At 36.5% G+C, this 18,343-nt stretch overlaps 2 protein-coding genes across 7 annotated transcripts in view; one reads left to right on the top strand and one right to left on the bottom strand.

Annotated features, from left to right (window-relative positions):
* AVEN (apoptosis and caspase activation inhibitor) overlaps positions 1-18,343 on the top strand; it is a 98,396-nt gene that overhangs the window by 24,679 nt on the left and 55,374 nt on the right. The gene's annotated exons all lie outside the window — the stretch shown is intronic.
* CHRM5 (cholinergic receptor muscarinic 5) overlaps positions 1-18,343 on the bottom strand; it is a 59,582-nt gene that overhangs the window by 34,927 nt on the left and 6,312 nt on the right. For 2 of the 5 annotated variants that reach the window (XR_007905204.1, XM_051791805.1), the window contains exon 1: positions 15,199-17,099. The gene's annotated coding sequence lies outside the window, so the exon portion shown is untranslated. Of the gene's footprint in view, positions 1-15,198; positions 17,100-18,343 lie in introns of those variants that run through there. The other 3 variants (XM_051791806.1, XM_051791808.1, XM_051791807.1) reach the window with 3 other exon arrangements.

The raw sequence follows: 18,343 nt of genomic DNA, 5'->3' as shown, positions 1-18,343 counted from the left end.
CTTTTCAAGCAAATATTTAGGCCTGACTAGTCCCAGACCGTCTCTTGATTGCATGCTGTCTCTCTGCTGCCAGCCCTTGCCTGCCTACAAATTGTTCTCACTTTCCCTTGCTTCTGCTGTTTTTTCGTCTTGTCTGATTCCTGTTGATGGGTCTTTTTTCAGTCTTTTGTTGTGAGCCATCTCCTTTCCACATACTTTTATTAAAATCCAACTCAGTCAGATTGTATCAGAGATAGAATATCTGTCCCTCATTCTATCCAGTCCTGGTGATCCCCAGGTCTGCATTGTTCTGCTTGGCATTGCTCATTTTGGTTTAATCCACTACCCCATTTTACATTCCTCTTAGTTTCTTTCATTGTCTAGTCAATCCCACTTTATTCTTTCAAGCGTCCAATTCTGATCTCCACTACAAGCTGTTTCTTCCATTTTTTCTCCACCCTAAATTCTCCTTAGTTACCCAACAATGTGAAGTGACAGGCCACTGTTTTCACCTGTGTTAGGGATATCAGTCAGCATAGTTGAGGCTGCAGAAATGCCAGTGCTGTGTGTTCAATCCCTGGATGGGCCAACTCATCAGAGTTGGACTTGAAGATCCTTGTGGGTCCCTTCCAACTCAGAATGTTCTGTGATTCTTTTACAGTGAAAATCTGACTCTTCACTCATAGCTAGAGGTTAGAGAAAACTTAATTCAGTTGCCTTGCACATTCAGATGACATACAGAAGGCCACTGAGGGTGTTTGGTGGTTGGTTGTTAAGCTCCAGCAGATCTTGCAAAGGATAGGTACAAACTTCGATTTCTAGAAGCTTGTACCTTGGCTAAGTCAGGTCATATTTTCACAAAAAGAGCACAGTGTACCTCTTTCATAAAAAAGCATTGTCCAGTCTGACTTCAAGTTACCAGTTCAGGGCAGGAAAGTGGTTACAGCCTCTCAGGTTCTCTCACAGTATAAAAATGTTCCAACCATTCTCTGGGTTTCTTTAAAAGGTAGTGCTTAGGGGAGGGAAAAGGAAAAACTACCTGAAGCAAACAGTAGACATGGAAAATTTCATACTGAGTAGTTCAAAAGGCAGCTGAAAATAGTCTTAAGTAAGAACTTCCATGTGGCTTCGGTAACAGCTGATGTCACTAACCTGATAGAGCTTCTTTCTTAGGGCTTATTATATTTGTGTGTAAAGTAGGGTGATAAGTTTTTAAGTATGTTTCATTCCTTTTTTTTAGCATTTTATAATTTATTTATTTTTAATTAACCTTGAATATAGCAAAACAAACTTTTCTGTACTGCTTTTAATGTCTAGCTGATGTAGAATACGAGTCCATTGTGGAGCCTTCAGGGAATATGTCTTGAATCAATTTAGTAAAAATGCTGTTGAAGCGTAAAGAACAAGAGAAGTGGAAGTGATAGGATAACCTTACTTTGCTAGCAGAATTCTGCCATGTTTGAAGAACTGCCCTCATTTTTTGACAGATGAGGGTTAAGTGACCTACAATAGACTTAACTTGTTTATTAGGTTTTTGTCTCTAAATAGGTGCTGTAGGTTTAAAAGTATATTTTTAAAATCTCATTATAGAGCTGATCAAAATATATCCAGGGACTCGATCACTTTTCTTTAAACATGGTAGGCATTAGCAGTACCACAACCAAAAATTGCCAACATACATGCCTCAATAATAATGTACTGAATTGCAAATATGATGATTATCAAGATGAAAAAATGTAATTATGGACATGAATTTTTTTCCCATTTGGTTTTTTAGGCCATGGCTGAATAATTCTGATGCCTTAAAGGGTAAGAAAAGAAATGCTGTGTAGTTCAAACAAAACTGGCAGAATGGTTTTGAATACATATATAGAATACATATAATTTCTGTAGGTACCGAGCCCTTGAATACAATAAAAAACATGGAACAAAAATCAAAAGAGCAGTTACTGGAGCATAATAGTAATGAACAATAAGTAAAGGAATGATGAAGTAGCAGTAATATTCCCTTCCCTAAAACCCTCTTGTTTTGTTTTTTTAACCTCTTGCTTTTGGGTCTCTTTAATTTTGATGTATCTCTTGTAATATGTTGCTGCATTTTTTGTCATTTGCATTGTCAATATATAGCTGAGAATTAAAAGTATACAGAAGATGTTTGACTGTCTTAAAAAACCTGAACACATAAACTTGTAAAGCAAGACTTGTGTTAAAGATAGGTTTTCCTTCAACTTTTCTATCTTACATATATACTGACAGAGATTTGGGGAAAAAACGTAGAGTGAAGAGTAAGACAGTTTTCTTGTTTCGTATTTTTAATGGTAATTCTGCTCAAACAAAAAGAATGGCAACAGCAGGATGTGGTTCAGTTGCTAAGAAAAAATCCTTTGAGTTTTAAAATTCTAGAGAATAACTGAAAATCAGTGTTTTTTACAGAAATGCCTAACTTATTGTTGCTTTGGATTACTGTATCAGGGTCCCACTTTTCAGTGGTATTTGCCAACTTCTGCTACTTCTTACTTGGTCAGAAATTCAACTGATGCAAAACTTCATGTTCTTGCTGTTCATGTTCATGAACTCCATGTAGAACATAACAGTATTGCTTACTTCCTATTACTTATCAACACCTTTGATGTTAGTACCAGGTTACTTGTCTTGAAAGATGATTACACTTTTGCACTAAGGGTGGTAACAGAGAGTGTTCCTAGTTTATGCACTCCATAACTAAATGGGTATGGGAATGTGCTTTACTTGCATCTTTCCTCTTGTTCTCCGTTTTTTACTACTTCATTCTCTGTTTTTTTACTACTTAATTCCCTAAACGTTCTCTGAGTTTCCATGCCATGCTCTCCCATCCTGCTTCTCCTTCTAGATGCATTCCAGCACATTAGAACTTTCCTTTTCTTTTTGAAAAACATTTCCCATCTGTGGAGGCTTTTGATCCAAGTGGTCTCACTTCCACTTGCACATGTTTTAGTTGCAACAGTTATGCCCAGAGCAGTCTGCAACTTTGGGCTTGTTAATAGACCTGAGAGATACTGCTGGTTTATGTACCTGTAGATATCTAAAATCAACAAAAATGCAGTCTCTTCCCTACTCCCTTTCTTCTCAAACAAACAGAAAAAAACCTTCCACAATAAAGATTTGCAGTAAAATCACAGGCCTAGGCGTCAGTGGAAGCCAGTTCTCCATCTGCTCAGTGCTTCCTCCTGAACTGTTCCTAACATTACAGAAATTCTTTTTTTTTTTCCTATTCAGACAAGCCAAGCTGTCATTTTTTTTTTCGATCTGAACTAGAAATTGGGGGTGCCAGATTTTAAGTATTAATTACATTTTCTTGAAAAATGTGTTTTCCTGTAATAGGTAATCTGTACTCATTATATATGCTTTTGTATCTGCGCCTTTTTCCCTCCTAAGTTTTTTCTAAAATGTAACCAAAGCTGTGATTGAAGTGGAGAAGTATAATGTGACTCTATAATTTGAATGTATGTAAGTGTAGGATAATGTCTTCATTTTAACATTCTGATATCTTAGAAATATGTGGCTATATATGTGTCAGTGATAGTACTGCATTACTAATGGTAAGTAGTAAAAGAAAAATCTGAAAGTTTTCAGTGTTTCAGAGAAATTTGTATGCTTTATGATATAGAACTGAATAGAGTAAGATTCGCAGACTAAAGGGGTTAAATTTTCTTCCTAATAAAATCAGTGCAGTAAGCTTTTCCATAATCTTTAGATTTTTCACATCTTGAGTGCACTCATTTATTTGTTAAGTTCCAGATTTCTGGGTTTAAAAAGTTTTCTGACCAACATCCTTCTCTAACATTCCGTCTTAATCTTTTGATGCTTCTATATATTGATGTTATTTCTGCTGAATTGTGTTGAAGTGTGTTTTAGTTATGAAATCACAAATCAGTAAATGTGGAGCAATTTGTCCTTATTCCTGTCTTGCTGTTGTCATGTCCGCTACTTGATATTTGTAGGCTTGAGAGGTAGATAAAAATGTCTACTGACGTGATTCACTGTTTCTTCTGTGTAATAATGTCCTTTGTCTTTAATAGTACCTCTTAAACTGTTCTGTCTGACTAGGCCTCCTGTTGGTCATCACAGTCTCTGCCACATCTCTGACATTCCTGCCACTGAAATCCCCTAACCAAAACTGAACTACTCTGACTCTTGTACTCAGATGATACATTTCATATCCCAATATTAATTTTTAAAATTCAGTATGTTATTGCCACTACGTTCCTGTTCCCTTACACCTATTTTTACTACTTTTTATTGATTTTCTGCCATTCTCCCTTTCTTGGAATTTTTGTTTTATTACAGGAACTTTGTGATTTTCTTTGTTTCTATATATTACTTATTATTGATATGAATTTTTTCTCTTGAATTATTTTTTATACTTTTGATTCTGAAACACTGTTAAATCACCTGAATTGGACTATAAACTTTTTCAAGCAGAGACTTTTTTTTGCTTGTTGGTAAAGTATTGGTTCCTTTTCAGTTATGACATTATTAGGTATCACTTCTGTGGTAATATTAAAAGGTGTTGATTGATTTGGAGGAGCTGTATTTGTTTTAACTGTAATACTTTTGCTCCATTTCTCAGCAGCTTACATTTGAGAAAGAAATAAGAGGAAATGTTACAAAGTTATAAGATCAGAATATTTTGGTTATGGTGTATTGGGTTTCTGTGGACAGGTTTTGGTAGCAAAGGGGTTACAGTGGTGGCTTCTTTGAGAAGCTGCCAGAAGCTTCCCCCGTGTCTGACAGAACCAATTCCAGCCAGCTCTAGGACAGACCCACTGCTGGCCAAGGCTGAGTCAATCAGGAATGATAGTAATGCCTCTATGATAACATATTTAGGAAGGAAGAAGAAAGTTACTGCAGAGATGAAAATTGCAGCCAGAAAAGAGCAGAGTGAGAACATATAAACAGCTCTGCAGACACGAAGGTCAGTGGAGAAGGAGGGACAGGAGGTGGGACAGGTGCCAGAGCTGAGGTTCCCCTGCAGCCCGTGGTGCAGACCATGGTGAGGCAGCTGTGCCCCTGCAGCCCACAGAGGACCACGAGGGCACAGAGATCCACCTGCAGCCCCTGGAGGAGACCTATGCCAGAGCAGGTGGATGCCCAAGGGCATCTGTGACCCTGTGGGAGGCCCATGCTGGAGCAGGGTCCTGTCAGGGACCTGCTGACCACAGAGATAGTAGCTCATGCTGGAACAGGTTTCCTGGTAGGACTCGTGGCCCTGTGGGGGACGCACGCTGGAGCAGCCTGTGCCTGAAGGACTGCATCCCATGGAAAAGTGACCCATGGTGCAGGAATTTGTGAAGAATTGTTGCTGGAGAGGTTCATAGAGGACTGTCTCCTGTGGGAAGGACCCCACACTGGAGTAGGAGCAGAACTCCTTCCTGAGCAGTGGCAGAAACAACCTGTGAAGAACTGACTGTAACCCCCATTCCCTGTCTCCCAGAACCACTGGGAGGGGAAGGAGGTAGAACTCAGGAAGGAGTGAGAGGTGAGGGGAAGGTGTTTTTAAGATTTATTTTACTTCTCATTCTCCTGATTCTGTTAGTAATAAATTCAATTAATATCCCCATTTTGAGTCTATTTTGCCTGAGACAGTATCAGTGAGTGATCTCTCCCTGTCCTTATCTCAACTCATGGACCCTTTGTCATATTTTCTCTCCTCTGTCCAGCCAGGGTCAACCCACTACATATGGTAAGAATGATAAGACTATCAGATGTAGCAGATTGGTTTAATTGTAGAAACCAAACTTCATTTGTTGTTCCATTTCTCATAAGGATACATTTATTCCAAATATCAGTTAACAAACAAAATAGCTGTGATGGGAATGCTTCCTTGTTCATTGATGAATGCTCCAAAGCAGTGTTGTGATCAGATTGAGTCTCTCAGAAGAGACTGAGAGACCTATTCTTCTAGCAAGATTCTCAGAAATTTGTTTGCAGGGAGCAGTGCTATTTCTAAACATTGGTTTTGGAGTGAAAGAAGGGCTGTGAAGTAGACAGTGCTCTAAAGGGAATAGAGTGCATGTTTCTTCCTTAATCTTGTCTGCAGCTTCTCCTTTCTTCTTATCCCATCTGTGGTCCTGAAATTTCTCCTCAAATCTTCTACTGATGGTTAGTAGTCCTTCTCTTAGTCCTTCTCTTCTTTTAATACTTTTGGAGTCACAACTGTTCATTTTGAGATGATTCTTTCCTTGATCTCATCCTGTTGCTCAAGAATTTCCAGTTCCTACATCCAACTTCTAGTCTAGGCTTTCTTTTGATCCTTCTCCTGCTTCATGTTTTTGTACCTGTCTAAATCACGTTAGCTCCTCATCTAGTCTATGTTCTCTTGCCTGTTCTTCACTCTCAGCTCATTAGGGAAGTGGCGTCTTTGGCATTTCTGGGTGCTATATAGGAAGATGACTCTTTTAAGCATTTAAAAGATTTGTTTTTTTTCCAAAACAGCTTATTTTTTGTCTAGATTTGAGTAATTTTCTTGAAGAACGTCAAAGGCATGTTGAGATTTGCCAAAGTTTTTGTTTCAAAACAAGAGTTGTGTTAACTATTCCACCCTCAAGGGAACTCTTATATCCTGTTGTCCTTTCTTGCAAATCAAACCTTCTGCACGTGTAAATTTGTGAACTAAAAACTCTTTTAATACAAAGCATGTTTGAGGGTCAGAATAGGGTGCAAGTGGGGAAGAATTATATTTTCTTTGGTTCTGACTCATTTTCAACCTTTACTGGAATGTGAATCAGATGACCTTCCTTTGACAGTACACACTCATCATCTCAGTTTATAAAGCATGGTATTTCTGAATCTGTTGCGGATAATTTGGATTGTGAAACTGATTGTACTCTCTCTACTTTTTATACTGTTGATCGAAAACAGCCTGTGATAATGTGTTTCTTTTCCTTGAGTATATGCATGTGCTTCAATATGCAGAAAATGTGTCACTGAAAAGTGTGTATCACAAAATGTGAGGGGTAAGGTGGAAGAACTAATTCAAGGTGGAATGCTTTAGTACAGTGATATAATTCTACTGATTTTTGTGTCATAAAGGCTCAATAGGCCATTACTGCAGATATTTACAGCAAAGAAATTTTCATTTGAGACACTTGGTTAACTTACTGCTGGGAAAATGCTGGCAGAATTGAAGTTTTGGAAAGTCAAATATTTTAAACTGACAGTTCAGTGGTAATGGGAGCTAATCTGAGTTAGATTTTTCTGAGTAAATAAAGTGCTATGGGTGCAAGAGTAATGATCCCAGAGAGAAAGTCTATACAATTTTTACTGTTGAGGAAAAGATATTCTGTTTGTAGTGTTCCGACACCCTTCGAATGCCCAAGAAAGTGTACCAAAGCAGTTTTAATGGAAAACAACGCTTTTGCCCTGACTTCTTTACTGATGGAGCCTTGTTAGAGTTGGTTGGGTTTTTCTTCTATGTATACTTAATGTTTCTAAAGTTGTTAGAAGATAGATTTCAGCAGGACAAAATTTGAAGTTGCTTTATATTTTGCTTCTGCCCTTGATACTAAATTATGATTGCCTCCTGTCTTCTGGAGAAAAGAGTTTGAAAGACAGTTCAGTGATATTATGGATTTGGCCCATCACCAGATATAGATCTAGTTGTCTGATTTGACTGCATGAATGGTGCAAAAGAGTTGGCAGGAACATGAAATGGAACAGCTGGTGAGAAGGGAAAGATCTTGTGGAATCATGGAAATACAAGAATTGCTATTAGTAATAGTAAGGGAAGAAGCAAGAGCTCTCTTTTTGGTGGTAGCATGCATGTGTATTGGATTAAATTGGATTAAATCCAGATGCCTACTTCTGATTTATTTTTATGTACATTTGCAGTTAGAATATTGACAACAAGAAAATTTTCTAATGTAAATAAGGGACTACATTCTCTCTTGCTTTTTTGTAACTCCACATGATTCTGTCTCCCCCTTTCTTTTTCTTTTTTCTGTTGTTCATTTCATAATGCCTTATTAAGTGTTCACTTGCTCTTGGTTTTATATATCGTCTTTCTGTCCCATAGACAACTTTATTTTTCTGAGTTGTATTTGAATATGAAAAATGAGGAGGAGGAAGAGAAAGAAGGGAGGAGTAGAAGTCTCCAGGAAGAACAATCTAGTCACTTAGAGGAAAATTGCCTACAAGTATGAGATGACTAAATTAACTTGTAGAAATGTAATCTGAAAGCATCAGATCTCATACCTGTACCTTACAAGCACAGTTTAGCTTGTCAAAGAAAATTGGTCTTTATAAATATCTCTGTGTAAAGTAACGTTTAACTAGAGACAAAGCGTTTTAAAGTCTTTAAGTGTTTGATTTGGTCATGTTATCTTTGTGTTAAAAAAAATAAATCCCAACAACTACAAAAAACCCCCTAGTGATTATTTCTGTTTAGTGCCTGTACTTCAAAACAGTTTATCTATTCATCTGAACTTTAACATTTTTCTTTTGGCTGTTCATTTATTAATAGAAGACTCCTATAGTAGTTCTTGGGGGGTTTCTATTTGCAAACCTTTCTACTTTAAAGTATTTTAACATACTACCCATTTCCATTGCTGCAGTGGTTATAGGAAACTGAGGAAGCGAACAATGGAACCCCTTTGGGAAGCACAGTTGGGAGTATGAATTAAAAACTTACGTTTATGAACTTGCTCAGTAGAGGAAAAAAGTACTTATGGTCTAAATTTTGTCATGAATTAAGATAACCGGAAGGACATTTTTTTAGTTAAAAAAAAGCTATAGAGAGAGGTAATAATTTTACCTCACAATTGCAAATGCTTTATGGTGGTGACAGATGCTATAGGCAATGTTTTTTTCTAAGTATCTAGAATAAAATAATCTGAGCTCTATTCCTGAAGTCTGTCAATCTCCCAGACTGACTGCAAATTGAAATTATTTCATTCAAAAAGGACTATTGAAATAGTTTGTTCTGTTACAGAAATAACTCACTGAGCAAGCTATACTGTATGATAAGAAACTGCTGTAATGCATTTTTGAAAACTGAAGCATTGAACAACCACACTTGCAATGCAACTTCATGTGACTAGAGTTCATTTAATCATGAAAGGAAAGCACAGTAGGTTAATCCAGGGAAAATGTAACATGGACAACATATATTTTGGTAACAGTGATATTGTACACCTATGATACCAGTCAGGAAGAGATGATATCCACATAATGGCATTAGAGCTAATTTATCTAATTTATATTAGAATAGGTAAAAATTCTCAAACAACCTATTAAGAAGAGTATAGGTGTTTAAGAAAATGATTTTTTTTTTCTAGAGCCCGTTTTTAGGTATCTGAGTTCTGACAGCTTCGCACTGCTAAACTTAGAAATTATTCCATTTCCTCCTCTCCTTGCAACACACATTTTTAAAACATTATTTTAATTGTTAGGTGACATAGTGTTTGCCATTATTTACTTTTAGATGTTAGAGACAAAATACTACCAACAAACATCTTTGAAGTATAGTTCCTTCATTTTTTAACTTGCAAGACGTGAAATAGCAAATACAATAAAAAAGTCAGTTTCAGTAAGGTTTGGGGCAAATTTAAGGAAGGGTAACTTGCTGTTGTTTCTTTCCCTGAAAAATTTTACAAAGACAGTAAAATTCATAGATTACAAAGCCAAATAAACCATTTCTGATTGGGCGAGCTTTTCTGAATAGTAGGAACAGTCATCAAAGTAAGTTATGAACTAGCTATCGGTTGACTTAGGGCATATTTCTTAGTACAGCTACTGTTAAAAGCTGTTGTCAGTTGTGATTTAAATATGTCTACCTTGACTACAGCAAGGCTTTTGACACTCCAGAGATCCCTTCCAACCCCAAGTGTTCTGCAATTCTGTGAATTTCAGTGACAGAGAATCCCTCAGAGCCAGTTGTCGCACTGGGCGCTTGAATTGATCTGATGTGTTGTTACCTTCCTTTTTAAGGTGTGCATGTGATTTCCCCTCTAATTCTGTGTAGCCTGAGGACTGCAGAGAGTTACAGTAAAAACCCACAAAAATGACAGATTTAAACTCATCGCAGATTAAGTGATGTACATTGTGTGTGTGTAAACAGCCCCCTATCACATTCGAAGTCGTCTGAGGTGATTGTTACTCTTCACTAGTTGAAAGCAAATGAACCATAGAAATTAGGAAAAGAATAGAGAGCAAAACAGAAAACACATTGCGGTTTTGTCACTACATCAATCGGTGACACAGGCATACTGTGCAACTTTTTCCAATTCAGATCTCAGAAGCTCCACAAGGAAGCAATTGTACAACAAAGGGCAGTAGGAACACTAACAGCATGAAAGAATTTATATATAAGGCATGGCTAAGGATGGTATGAGTAGAGTGGAATAGAGATCTTCAACCCCCAAAATAGATGACTGAGAACAGTATGCCATTGCTGTCTGTGAAATCATGAAGATAGATATCATGAATAAGAAATTACTATTGTGTCTTCTAGTGCAAGAAGTATGGAATATTGAATGAAGCTATCTGGCAGCAAATTCGAAACAAAGAAAGGACGTCTGTCACAGGATCTTGTGAAAACTGAAATTTTGTACAAGTTCAAAAACAACTGGAAAAGGTTATCTTATAAATAAGACATTATCTCTGGCTCAAGAAATCCCTGAACTGCAAATAGCTAGAGGCTGGCAGAATAATTCTGAGGAAGTATCCCGATGTGTGTGCCCTGTTTTCAGGCTTCCTTAGATTTACGCTGTTGGACACTGTTGTGCAGAATTTGGGGCTGTATGGAGCCTCTAATTCGATATGATGTGACCTTTCCAGAGTGATGTTCTTCTCTCTTCCCTGTTGTAGGCTGTGGAATCACTAAATTAATATTTAAAGTTTGAGATGGTGTCAGTTCAAAGCTATTGGAAAGTATTGAGGTACTGTAAAGGATTCATTTTTCCGTAATTTTAATATTTTTAGCAAGCTTGCTTACTTTATCACTGCTTGATATACAAGTATGTAGTAGGGGAGTAGCAAGTTGAATTCTTTGTAAAGCATCGATACTGCTCAATGAGGCAGACTATACAAATGGATATTTTTAATGTCTCATAGTTTCAGGAGTGTTGAAGAAGACAAAAGAATGTTTTTCTAGAATACTGAAAATTGCTATCAAATGGAATGATTTAGGTAACTGTAGGTCCACGTATGTGATATTGATCCTGGGAAAAAGGAATGGAAAATGTGATACAGGATTTGGTTAATTAAGATCTAAAGTGTGGAGGCAGGCCTTGCCTGCAAGTTCGTCAAGGACCAGCAGTCAAAAGGACCACCAGACAACAGAGAGGAATGAGCTGAACAGATCTAAGCTGAGGCTACAGGGCTGCAGGTTTTGAGGAGCACACAGTTTCGTCTGCCATAACAAAGTTTCTTTCTTTGCAGATACTGCTTTGCCATGTCAGACCCCTTCACAAAGCACTGTATATCTGCTGTAAATGTATGTAAACCTTATGTAAATGTATGTAAGCTTTTAAGTCAGAGTTCATACTGATAGAGGCCTGAAGGTCTGTCACTGTGCCTTATTACCTATAAACTGCTTTTGCCTGAACTGGCACTGCTTGTTTATTCAACACCAAAAAAAGAGGGGTATGAATATAACCAATGTCAGTCAATTTGGCTTTCTGGAATATGTCTCTTTGGATGTGATTGGAAGTACTGCATAATATTATCTTCATGTATCTACAGCACAAATGGTTTGATGTGTTTTAGTTCCTTTTTTCTCATTACAGTAATTTTTGGAGGCAGGGGATTATTTAATGAAAGGGCTTGAGAGAGATGCATCTGGCTACGGTGAATTTTGTATTCATCTGTAACTCAAGGTGAAATGGACATATTGGGTCAGTGATTTAACTATAGGAGCATAAGTTCTATTAGGTTATATAAGCTCTATCTCTTAATAAAAAGATGGAAGTGTAAAAATGTCTTGTGTTTTACTTGTAACATAATAGTCTTGAGTAGACATGAAAGTGAATGCAGAAAATAGGCCACCAGGTCTGAGTATGTATACTTACAAGTCTGTGCTGCTAGGTGCATTAGACCCTGAGATTAGCTCAGTTGGTAAGAGCATGGTGCTAACACCAGGGTTGTGGGTTTAATCCCTGTATGGGCCATTCTCTTAGGAATTGGACTCAGTGATCCTTATGGGACCCTTACAACTCAGAATGTTTGGTGTGGATTTCTATTAGCTGATAACTGCCTTTAAGGGGCAGTTTGCATTTTTGGTTTGTGTCTCATTTGCATGATTTCTAAAAGGTTTATTATACCATATCTTGCCACTTTAATATTTCTTACTTGCTGAATTAGTTGGGAAGGGGGTCCTGTTTGTATGTACCACATGTGCCATTTTGCTAAGCAGACATCCTCTCTAGGCCATTGACTGTAGTTATTTTTGTGATGTGATTTATTCATTTCACAAATACAAACAGCTTAGTGCAGAGGAAATGAAAAGATATCCTTGTCAGATGCTTAGCGATCCTTGAACAACTGCTGGAAAAATAAATATTGACTTACTGCTTTCAGGTGAGGTGATTTTACGTAATTACACATTTTGGAAAACATTTTATGATATATTTATTTCTGGTTGCGTGGAAGTTTAGGTTTTGGAACTTCATGATGAACTGTTCACTTAGTTAATGCATCTGAATTCTTTGAGGATAAGTAAGAGAAATAATGCACTTAAAAATAGCATTTATCTTGATGACTTAAAATTATTAATTCATACGTCTGAAAAAGTCTACCTTTTAAAATTATTACATATTTCAAAAAATATTAGTTGTAACCAATTCTTCTTCCTGTAAGAAAGCTTTCCACTTGTTCATAGCTGTCTCATATTTACAACAGAGCTTAAAAAGCCCTAACTGCAACTCTCAGTTCTTAAGCTTCTAAACCACTAAGTTTTGAGTAAGCCTTTTGAGAGCTTCATTGAATAATCACCTTTTTTTTTATTTGTTTGTTTTAAAGCTGTGATAAACAATATCTTTTACAAAAGAGGAGGCAAAAACTCAAGTTAAAACTTTTCCGATGTGAGAGCAGTGACTGGGGAATCAAAAGTTGAATTCCAATTCTTATTTTTCTCTGTTTTTTACTTCCAACTCTGAACCAAATTCAGCAGAAACAAAGCTGTGTTCTGAAATCAGCTGACAAAAGCTGTATTGCATCTGCTGCTTGTTGCAAATGTTATCGAGTTGTAGTAGTAGACTCTGATGGTTCAAGTTATGGAAATTCTGAACTGGTGTTATTGAAAACTTGTCACCATATTGTTTCGGTTTACGTTGTACAGAACCTACTTCTTAACTGATGGTTTTTTTCCTGGTTTGTTAGATGTGAGACAAAGTATCAGTGCCTGTAGTATAGGAGCCGTAAGGAGGCAGGGAGAATTCTTACTGGATCACTTGAATGTGTGAAGTGAGACATAGGAAAAAAATGACTGAGAGATGTTTGATTGACCAATTGGAGCTACTTATAAAAGAGAAGGACAGAAATTGGGGAAATGTAGAGAATGCTGGAAGCTGTCAGCAACAAAATGGCTGAGTTATAGGTGCACTAGCAAAAATTCCATTAAGTTCTCATTAGGGACAGCAAATGGGAAAGTGGAAAAGGGTTAGACTAATAGACTTTGTCTGTATTAAACAGAAGACCTAAGTGTGAGTGTTTAGAGACATGAGTTTTTCCCCCTTCTATGGCAGTGCAAAGTGTGACCTTGTAGAAAGAATTTCAGATATATAAAGTACTCTACAGTAATATGCATGAGATGACCCCTCTCCTGCAGAGTTTGTTTCACATATCTTATCTGGTAGGAATTCCGTTATTTTCGGAGTATGCTGTTGACTCCTGATATTATGATGAGCCTTGTCTTATATCAACTTGAGTTTTTTAGTCTTTGGCAAGTAAGTTCAGTCTTCTAGCACTTGGTAGAATTCATAAATTCTTTGTGCATAAATGAAGGGTTCAAAAGAGGTGTTTGTGAATGGCAAATGAGTTTGTCTTTAGCAAGTATCAGGAAGAGAGATTATTTTAGTAAGTTAGCAAAACATAAAAAGAAAAAAAAAAACCAAGAAAAGAACTGCTGGTTACATTAAATAAGAATATCATATAATAAGATGTGCTAAATAGAAATGAGGGAAGTGATACAAAGAGAAGTAGAGGAGATACTTAAAACGGTGCTAGAAGAAGAAATATTGCATCTTAGTAAATAGAAAACATTGTGCAAAATCAGAAAAAAACAGTAGGAACAAAGCCGTAGTTTTTCAAAGCTGCTGTTGCATACAAAATTGACCAGTGTGATACTATAAAATGGTATGTTAAATGATATATGACTCTTAATGCTTTTTTAGTTTCAAGGATTGTGGGAGGTTTTTTGTGTGTGAGCAAAGGTAGCTTTCTCTATGACTTCTAAGTGTAGTTTTTTGATTAACAGATACAGTGTTTATTTTTCAAGACCTACTAGATGTTAGAATCTCGTTCTAAAATGTTTTGCATGTTATTTCCATATAGAATTCATGTCAATGTGACTTGTGTTGTGGATGCTCCAAATGAGTTAAAAAATTGAGATGACCTGTACCTTCTTTTTTATACTTTAGCTGGGGCACTGATGTCCAGTCTTCTGATTGAAACTCTGTACACAGTACCTTGGGGTGTATTAACATGGTGCTGTTTCCTTATTGTGCTGTAGTTTACCTTTCATAAATAACTAAGCAACACTTCTAGCTTTATTTAATATCCTTTTATATAAACAAAGCTTCATTATTCTGTAATGAAAGATAGCCTTTTACATCTGCTGCTGGGGTACAAAACATTGTTTGCTTTGCTAGATTATATAGATAATGAAGTGCAGTAAATTTTTTTTTGGAAATGTGGCTTTTTATTAATTTTTTTTTCTTAAACACCCATGCATGGACATAGGTATTAAAATATTTTAAAGGATTTAAGTCTTAAGATATATTTCACTCTAGTATACATCAAGAGAGAGCATTTAATAGTTTTTCCTTTGAATAACCTTTATATTAAAAGATATCTGTTATTTGAACAGTACAGGAAATCTAAGAACATCAAATATCTGGCATAGAATGATTCAAACTTCAGTATCAATGTAAAGAAATTTAAATTCATTGAGTTATTGTCCATACATGAAAGTATATGTTGATGTGATAAACAATTAAAGCAGTATATGAAATAAAAACTTACCTAGGAGATATTTGATTGAAGCTTTGTCTGTGCTCTGTCAGAATATACTGAGACTCACTCAGCAGATAGGAAGCTTTTTCCTATTTGAAATGCATTGTGCACGCTCGTCTTGTGATTTCTTTTCCACAGCATCTTGTTGTTCACTGCTGCTTCGGTCTTGTGGTATTAGTTGTTTCCAGTTTATTTCCAGGTATCTCCAATATCTGATTTCTTCCACATTCAGCATTTTTGTTTATTCTGCCCTAATCAGGTAACAAAAAAGAACCTGTGAACTTGGCATCTTCCCCTCCCCACCAATAATAAAAAAAAAAAGGCAAATGCACCGACCCCAGTTAACTCAAGTATTCAGCACCCATTTAAAAAATCATTTAAATATTTAGAATCCAGTAAATTCCATCTGTTTTCTGGTGCTATTCCAACACTGAAAAGTTATTTTCCTACATATTTTGGTAGCCTCCACATTTTAGATTTTTGTAGGAAATATGCAGGATCAGTAGACATCAGGTCTTAACTTTTAATCCATGCAACATTATTCTGTGAAGGATGGTGAAGGTCTGCCTCTCTCAGCTCCTTATGCTTCTGTCAGACACAGATGTGAAATGCTGCTTTAGAGCAGAGGGGAAAAAAAATCCCAAAGGGTGTAGTGTTTTGTCATCTCTCAGGACAGTGAGCACGCATGGCATCAATGAGTAGCAGATATGAGCTATTCAAACCAGTCACTGAGCTGACAGGATGACGATTTCATACATAATAGAACCATTAATTATTTCTTCTGATGGACAGGAGTATGTACTAGAAGAAAAAAGCGGCAGATGATAATACTAGGTTTGATAGGTTCTCTGTGTTTTAGCAGCTTGTCATCAAGAAACAAACCAGGAAAAAAAATGTGGTTTTGGGATATGATCAGGTAAAACAGACCAGAGTTGTTTTGACATGGTGGATGTCATGCATAGGGTTAAAAACACCATTCAGGGTAAGGTCAATTCATAGCTAGCTTTTTATCAAAAAGATGTTCCAAAAGATTTGCTTTGAAAATCGTGGTTTGTGTTTTGCTTCATATAGCCTTTCACTGGGGAAACGTGGTTGTAGTCTTGTGGGTTTTCACTTATACCTTAATGTGCAGATTAAGCCTACACATTTGGGTTTTTTGCCCTGCAAAAGGAAACCTTAATGTTAAAAAAAAATATTTTTAAAAGAACTCTGTGTATGAAGATGGTGTTCAAACTCACTGCACACTTCGTATCAAAGACTGACTCACAAATCCATTTCTAATTAATTTAGAAATGTAAATTGTCTGATTTAATGTTAAGTAACCACACTCTTAGGATTAATATGTAAGAAATTATATATATTTAGTCACTTTAATGTAGCATAAGCCTTCATAAATCTGTCCTAAAATATGATGGATAAAATCTTCATTCACTGATTCAGTGTTGTTAGGGGCAACGTATGCTGATTGTGGGAAAAATAATGTGACATTCGGAACTTTTCCTTAGAATATAGTTTCTCTCTTTTTTTTTTTTCTTCTCTTTGGAACCTTACTTAGTGTAAATTTTCTTTGTAAATATGTTGACAAAAAATGTTTACAATCAATTTTTTTTTTTACCTTCTGTGCATTGAAGGTAAAGAAGAGATAAAATGATGAGAGAAAGAAAACACTACTTTAAAACTGGGGTGAAACATAAACCACATCAAAGACACAGTAGGTGAAGGGGCTACTTCTACTGATTTGTACTTGTTTGCTCTCATAATTTACCTTAGTTTGGTTTTATTGAAGCAGCAAAGTTATCTTCATCTTTCTTATTATGAAATCATGAAGAGTATCTGGATAAAGCTTTTTTTTGGTTTATGCAGTCAATAATGATAACATAATAATGCCCTTACATCACATGAAGTAACTTTCGGAATGCTTTCAGTCTCTAGCTTGCATTCTGTCTAGCTCAAGACCAAATCCAAGCCTCGTAAAATATGATGGCTGTAACTTTAAATCCTAAGTTGTCAATCTTGCTCTTTAGGTAAGAAGTTGAGTTTCCAGGGTTACAATGGGTATATGATGTAAAGTCCACGCTGAAAGTACTGGAATGAGGCATACTTTCTGAAATAATATTAACACTTTCTGTCTCATGATTTCTGTCCTCAAGCATACAATCCATGCCTGGAGTTGATAGCCTAAGCTGAACTCCAAGTGTCCTAAATATATCAGAATATTTCATGAAAGTACTGATTCTTATGAAAACCTTCCAAGTATTTGGAATCTGACAAGGCACAACCTTTGTATCCTTAGATAAGGAGACAATGCTAGCCTGGTCTGCTTCCCTCCTTGCAAATCTGAAAACAGAGGACTCAAATATCTACTCTGTGATTATCCCCATAAGAAGTCCTGAAGCACAAAATAACTGAGCAGTGTTTTAATACACACATGTGCAAGTGCACATATAGACATACATCTATAAACCCCACTTTTTTCCCCTCTTCAGAACAAGGTAACCTGAGCTATTTGTATGTTAGTATCAAAAGTATCAAGTATTCTGTTGTCTCAAACCCAGAGATGAGGATAAACTTGGATAAAACAGCACATTAAAATTTAGTTGATGACAGTGGTCCTGACATCTCGATATGCAATCTGAGTCTAAGATAAGGAGATGATTGGTGTTAAGAATTCAAACTGTGAAGATGAAGCTGGTTAAAATTTTCAGCCTTGACTACAGCACGAAGAAGAGGAATTGTATTTTTAGCATGGTGTTCTGAAAATCTTTTCCATTTGGTCAAGCTGTAACAGGAATAAGCTATATATATATAAGCTGCATGACTAAAGGGGATAAATAACATCTCTGGTGGGGAATATTGCTACTGAAGTAGCAAAAGCTTCAAGCATGCACCACTGAGCACTCTGAAGGTCCTATAGTCTGTCTTGTACCTGGATATCTAGTATATGGCTATCAGTCTGTCTTGTGCCTGGATATCTAGTATATGGCTATCAGTGCTGTACTATGTGATTACTTCTTGTGGAGTTTGGTTATCTTACACTCATAGGATGGCATGATGAGGGATTTCATATCCGTAAACAGTGTCAGTTGGCATGAAGTTCTTGAACCTCTAAGCCAGGAGCAAGTACTCGCAGGGGGGCTGGCTACATCCCTCTACA

This window comes from Manacus candei, unplaced genomic scaffold (assembly GCF_025592945.1).
Source record: "Manacus candei isolate 608988 ecotype Guabito, Panama unplaced genomic scaffold, ASM2559294v1 h1tg000033l, whole genome shotgun sequence".
NCBI classification, from domain to species: domain Eukaryota; kingdom Metazoa; phylum Chordata; class Aves; order Passeriformes; family Pipridae; genus Manacus; species Manacus candei.
This window is presented reverse-complemented; position numbering and strand designations above follow the sequence as displayed.